The sequence below is a fragment of the Parasteatoda tepidariorum genome, chromosome 1, assembly GCF_982258835.1.
Source record: "Parasteatoda tepidariorum strain Cologne lab strain chromosome 1, Ptep-v5.0, whole genome shotgun sequence".
Lineage (NCBI taxonomy): Eukaryota > Metazoa > Arthropoda > Arachnida > Araneae > Theridiidae > Parasteatoda > Parasteatoda tepidariorum.
The window spans coordinates 32,450,300-32,457,211 of record NC_141755.1 but is presented as its reverse complement, the minus strand read 5'-3'; positions in this window follow the sequence as shown (position 1 = coordinate 32,457,211).

The following is a 6,912-nucleotide window of genomic DNA, read 5'->3' as shown; positions in this document are numbered from 1 at the left end:
AGCACTTTTTAAAAACACCCAATGAAAAAAGCACCTTTAAGTGCTTTTAAAAAACAAAAATAGAAAATAGGCACCTTTAAGCACTTTTTAAAAACGCTACGCACCGTGCCTAATGATCGGATCTTCATATTCTAAGACTCATTCTTAATGGTTGGAGGGGTGACTTCTAATTAATTAGTGTAAATGATATTTGAAGTTTCGAAATCAGACACAAAAACGTACTTTCTCAATAATCATACCTTCTTTTCGACGGATTAGGATTTTTGACTCCTAAAATATAACGGGGTAATCGCAATCTGGGAAATGTGGTCCCCATAGTTTGGTCGAGAGAGCGATCCAAAGTTTGGACCCCTTAATGTTAATTTAACTTTTTGCGTATTTCGCAAAATCTCGAGAAATTTTTAAGCGAATTGAAAAATGTTTGCAAACAATTATAAAATTCGTATATCTATGCAAAAATTAAATTTTAGTAAATATTTATTATTTTTCTTACTTTATTTATTAATAGTCGAAAAAGTTTTCTATGGTAAGGTATACAGTTTTTTTACATTATTTTAAAGTATGTAATTTTGCATGGCAAAATATAAAATTGGAGTGAAATCGGTAGCATAGTTCCTGAGAAATCGAATTTTAAATATCGAAATTTTTAGAAATTCGATTTCACTGGAACTATTTTTTACTACAAACACGGGCTTCTTTTCCTGGCCATCATCTATATGCAAAAATAAATTCTTAATCAGATAAAGTTAAGAAGATTAAAATAAAAGAACGTAAAAAAAAGAAGACAAAAACACGTTAGGAAAGGGGATTTCATGAACACCGGATTTGCTATTCGAAAAATAAATATGCAAATAAGCAGTACATCACAATCGGAACAATATTAATATTCCTAAGAATGATCATATCCGCCTTGACAGAATGAAAACATAAAACAGAACGAAATTAGGCCAGCGCCCTTGAACTTGGATTAAATGAAAAAACCTCCGAGGGTTATGGAGAATGATTACATGTCCACAAAAAAGTTGTCCCAGCTGTTCCTCGAGGACTTTTAACGATCTTGAAAACACACACCGTTTGGCAAAACGGTAGTGAAATACGGTCGACGAAGAGATAAAGACTTTCGCGAATACTTAGCTGGATTTGTATCAATTTGGTTTCGATCTCCTTATTTGACACGGTTCGGATATGAAATAGTTTATCAGGGGTAATTAATCCTGCCTCATTTAATAGTTCCGTTTTTTTCTCTCTTTAAGTTCGTATTATCTCTCTGTTAATGTTTATTCCCACTGGGTAAGCTTATCACTCAGTGAAATGGTGGAAAGAAATAGTTCCGTTGCAGGTTAATAATGCTCTAGAATCCATAATAATCTCATTAATCATCTTTTGGCTGGGTTTAATGAATGATTCATAACATTGAACTGATCTTGAGACCTAATTTTCCTGAGAGACAATTAATATGCAGTCGATCTGAAATTCACTACGTTTCTTTTCAATTGAGTAAAAGTTTTCATTAGTCTAAATATTAAAACATAGTTCACCTTATGGCCAAAACCACCGTAATAAATTAGCCCCGACCTTCTTCAAAATTACATATCAGGGTGTTCCTTAATGCCCACACTTAATGTACATTTTTAGAATTTTTATCAAACTGAAGAAACAAATATAGTATGCACATTAGGAATTGCAAAATAATAATCTGTGTTGTTACCAGAGGTAATAGTGTGAAGTTGAAAGTTATTAAAAACATTTCGAAGTTTCATCAGAGAATGGAAAAGGTTTTGAAGTTATTGATAACGCCTTTCTCACAAGTAATTTCACATATTTAGATAAAGTGTTTGATTCTACCGAGCTTAAATATTAATTTAAGACTACTAATGTTTATACTTTTTAACAAGAATTCCAAAAAATACATATTATGGGAGGTCATTACAGAACATCTCGATCACATTACACATTATTTTTTTCTTGTTTTTATTATTTCGAAGGTATACATAAAAAATTATAACAGGCGAAAATAGCAAAGCCTATTATTTTATTTTATAACCGTCGTTGAACAGCAGATCCAATTTTGTGGGTCTATGACTACTAATGTTCAACTCTGTAGTCTTGTAATTTTGAACCTATTCCAAAAGACAACTGAGCTCTTGGATTAAGTATTGGGAGAATTTGCCTTCGTGGATGACTTTTTGATGGAACTAACCCGCATTTGCGTTACAAGGAGAGGGAAACCATGAAAACCTCCCACGGTTAGACTTACGCCAAGGGGACTCAAACCCATGATCTGTCTACCAATGAGGATATTTTACGACAACTTTGTGGTCGGTGCGGAATTTGTATCGACCAGTCATCACTGGGATTCGAACACGGTTAACCTCTTAGGAAGGCGAACGCTCTATACCCTGAGCCACCATGGCTCTAAAGCTTATTATTTTTCTACGAAGCGGTCAGTCTTGACCGTGATCTTGCTCTTATCTGGATATCATGAATGATTACTTATTTAAAAGAACAGGCAATTTTTTTAATTTTTTCTTTTTTTGATCAATAAACAAAATAATAATCCTGTTATTTCTTTCGAAATTATTCTTAAAATTAATAGTTGTTCTAGAAATTAAGATCGCATTAGGCAACAAAAACTAAATTCCATAAACCACCAATACTGAACAAAATTTTTCTTCTTTTCGCCCCTCAATAAAATGTTCCATTTCATAATGTTATTATTATAAAAATAACAAACAAAAAGCAATTGAAATTTTTAACCACTCTATTTAATCCGCCATTTTGATGTTACCTCCGAATCGTAATTAGCGCATAAAAATTCATTAATTACAGATTTATTAAATTTTTAGAAATTTTTTTACCATTTTCGGAATAGAAAATTTTTCCTTAAGCGATTCTCAAAAGCTATATTTAAAACCATTATACAGAATTTTAATTATTCAATAGAAGTTTGAAAACAAAAGATCACGAAAATTCCATGTTCTTATTTTTTGAAGAATAAAATTCCAGCAGATTCGAATGGATTTATAATAATAATTCATTTTTGGAACAGTTCTGAAGAACTATAAAGTATCCATATTTTTAGATCTTGCTCAGAACAAAATTGCTCAAAAGATTTTTAATACCACTTTTATTTAAGTTTTTTAAAAAGACGTAAGAGATTGTAGAGTAAGAGTTCTAAAAAATGCTCGAATATTATATTACCCGAAAATTTTTTACAATTAATCTATTTAAAATCATTAAATTGTGATAATTCAAATTTAAGTCTATTGTAAAAATTCAAATTTTAATCAATGCGATGCCTGCAAGTGTGGGTATATCACATAACTGATAGGCATTTGTTTAAGCTTGCAACTGTTCTTTCCATTCTATTTCGGGTAAGCCAAGTCCATCAAGTATCAATTCTCTTAAGTGACACAAACTATATTCTTACACAAAGATTTTTGTCATAAAGATTTCAATTCTTTCATAAACGATCTGTTGGTGTTGACGTCATAGATCACATGGGTGGGTATTGTTTATAGTGATCTTTTTCTTGATGTGCAAGTACCAAATTGGAAAAATTTTTAATTAATCTAACGAGAAATTTAAAAGAAGTAATATTATAATTGCATAATTCTTTGGTAATACTAACAACAAAAAATTCTGCTGATTTAAATAATGACATATATCTGAAACTACATATCTTTGGTAAAAGCAATTTCAATGAGAAAAAAAAAACACATTGTCTTCATAGTCATGAAATAATTCAACAATAAGACTAGTGCATACTTTTATTTTGACTAAAAAAAATTTGGACTAGACAGAAAATTAAAATCACACATTTCTCAAATAAAAATATCTAAAAAACAAAGATGACATCTAACAAAACTTCAACTTTAAAAAAAAATATTCTAGAACAATAAACCTACAGTTTTTTCGTCATTATCATTCAGCTTTACTAAAATAATGATTGTATTTCAGAAACTATCCATTATTAGTTGAATGGAAAACTAATAATTAAACTATCGAAACTATTGTTTGTATAGTATCTTTTCCACTAAAATTATTTTGAACCTTACATAAATATTTAAAAAATACATCACAAACAAGATAAGAATCATAACATGATTTTATATTAAATGCTCACACAGAAAGGCACACAATGCAGGTAAATGTTTGAACGTGCAGAAAGACATGGCTCAAATCTTGGTTCAGGTGATAAGTTTGGAAAATGAATATTTCTTAAAAATAATGTCAGCCATATACGTGTGTCGATAAGAGTTTTCAAACAACCCCAATGTACTCATTTTGTTAAATTTATTAACAAAAATGTGTATTGTTTTCCTCAGTGGCAGAACAAATTTTCGTCAAAAAAGGAAATTATTTCCTTTTACTTTTTATCACATTTCAAAACTTTGAAGGATGTCCACAAATAAGACTCATTTTCTTAGGCTTACATGTAAAATTTCTCACATTCAAAAGTTATCACCTGTTTTAAGAATTGACCTGAAGTAATAATTCCGTTATGGGTATCTCACTTTTTCTTCGCAGAAAGAGAGAAGCAAGTAAATAATTAAAATCGCTTTGTAAACTTGCTCATATTCCACAAAAGCTTACCCAGATTTGAGCTCGAAAAGTAAACTTAATTTAAAATTGTTTTTTAGCTAACAAAAAATAATAAAATTACAAATAAATGTTAATAATCTATTAAATATTACCTCTATTCATAAATTAAAAAATAAGAATTGGTTAACCTATTTCATTAAAAGGAATTGTCTTTTGGAGCGCACATAAAATACAAGAACAATACTATGATTATTTTAACAGAATAAAACATCAATATTGAGCAATGAATTAAAAATAAAAATATTGAAACCATTGAAAACATTTTCAAAAATGATTGAAAATATTTTAACGGTAGCAAGAAAGAAAAAAAAGACAGTGTAAAGACAACACTTTAGTTAATATTTTTACCCGATTAACTTTTTGATGTCCACAAATGTATAAAAATATCACACTGATAGCATTATATTTGTTTTCCTTGCAAATGAATAAAGTGATAGCATATGAATAAAAGAAAATTTCTTTTCGTTTTATTTTTACAGGTTTAAAAAATAAATAAATAGATAACACTTTTCAAGTAGAAAAAGGTTATATGATAAAAAAAATAGGTAACCCATAACGGAATTGTATCAAACTTATAAGGTATATAACTGCGCTAAAGTGTAATAACAAATGACAGATAAGGCCAAGTACATCTTACTGTGAGATTATAAACTATAAAATGATAATAAAGGGGAACACCACTGTATTTGATTCAAACAAGGTTTATTTTTCAAAATATGTTTATTGGCCACATAATTAAATAGAATCATGCATGATTGATGATATGCTATTTAAAAAAAAAACTCAATAAGAAATCTGATTTTAATCAAATTTATTTAATGTATGTTTTGATGTATTTCCATTGCATTTAAGTCCTTCTTTTTAATTACTTTTTTAAATAACTTCTTTAGTTTTTATCTTATTTATTTAAACAGCATGCATTTTTATTATTAATATTTTCAGTGTATAAAAGAATTTTTAAAAATAAAAAAAATCTTACATGTTTTTTTATTTTAGCTTATAGAAAATGCCTTTTTATGTGCACATTGCCAATGTTCATATTTAAAAAAAAAAAAAAAAAAAAAAAAAAAAAAAAAAAAAAAACTTTTATAAATATTTTTTAGTGGTGTTTCTCCTTTTCTCAAACAAATAAATATGACTAGAAAAAGAGGAGACATTGCTTTACATAGACAGTGGTAAATAGTGTTTTACAGATTTGTAAAAATATAGCATTTGTTGTCATTTTGCGAATGAAAAGTAACATAAAATTAGGATTGTAACAAATAAAATGGAATTTAGTTACAAGAATAAATGCAGCTTTCTTTCTATGGAAATAAATACAGGTTTGTGAAAAGAATAAATATATAAAATTATTTAGTATAAAAGACAACATATATAAGGTATGGTTTTAAATTTAATATAATGTTTTCTCAAAATAGCTGTAATGAAAGTACTAAATAAACTGTAAAAAAATGTACTTAGTAAACTGTAGAAGGCCAACTCTGTAGTACACTTTTACTTTCAAATCTAAAGAAAAAATTAAGAAAGGAAATAAAAGAAAATTCTAAGGTTTAAAAATAAATATATAATTTTTTTTTTTAATTTTGAATGTTTTATGAGTAATAATGGCTATTTTTTTTATAGAGTGCTATTTATATATAGCTATTTTTTTTATGTAACACTAAAAAAAATAACACACAGTAATATTGTTTAAAATTATTGCATATATTTAACATGATATCTTCCAACTTTTACCCTTTTTTTTGAATGCATATACAGATTTTTTTATTGCCAATCATTAAAAATTAAAGTGCCCAACATGCTTGGGTCACATACTGAAATGGGTATGTATCTTTTACCCTTATATGCTCAGCCAGGCATATAAATAATTTAATCAATAATAAATTGAAATACTGATTAAACCCTCGACACATCATTTCTTGATATAGAAATGATCTTTGATTGCACTGTAAACAACAACTCGCAACAGAATGTTGACAGAGATGCAAACTGCTACGGACATGCCAAAATTATAAATTAAAAAATAAGGCAAATAACTACAAACTAAATCTTTTGACTATTTTTGCTTACTTTTTAAAAGGCATAGCATGGCATAACTACTATAAAGTAGTGAATTATATAAGACTACGAACTATTTAGAAATAGTGGTGGATAAAAATCTACTAAATTGAATTTATTAAACCAAGAATCACAATTGATAAACTACCACTTTAAAATATTTATTTGCTGTCTGGAGAAAGTTAGCATCTCTGTGTTGATGTCTGAGACACGTCATTTATTGTTTTGACATAAGAAACAAATGACGTC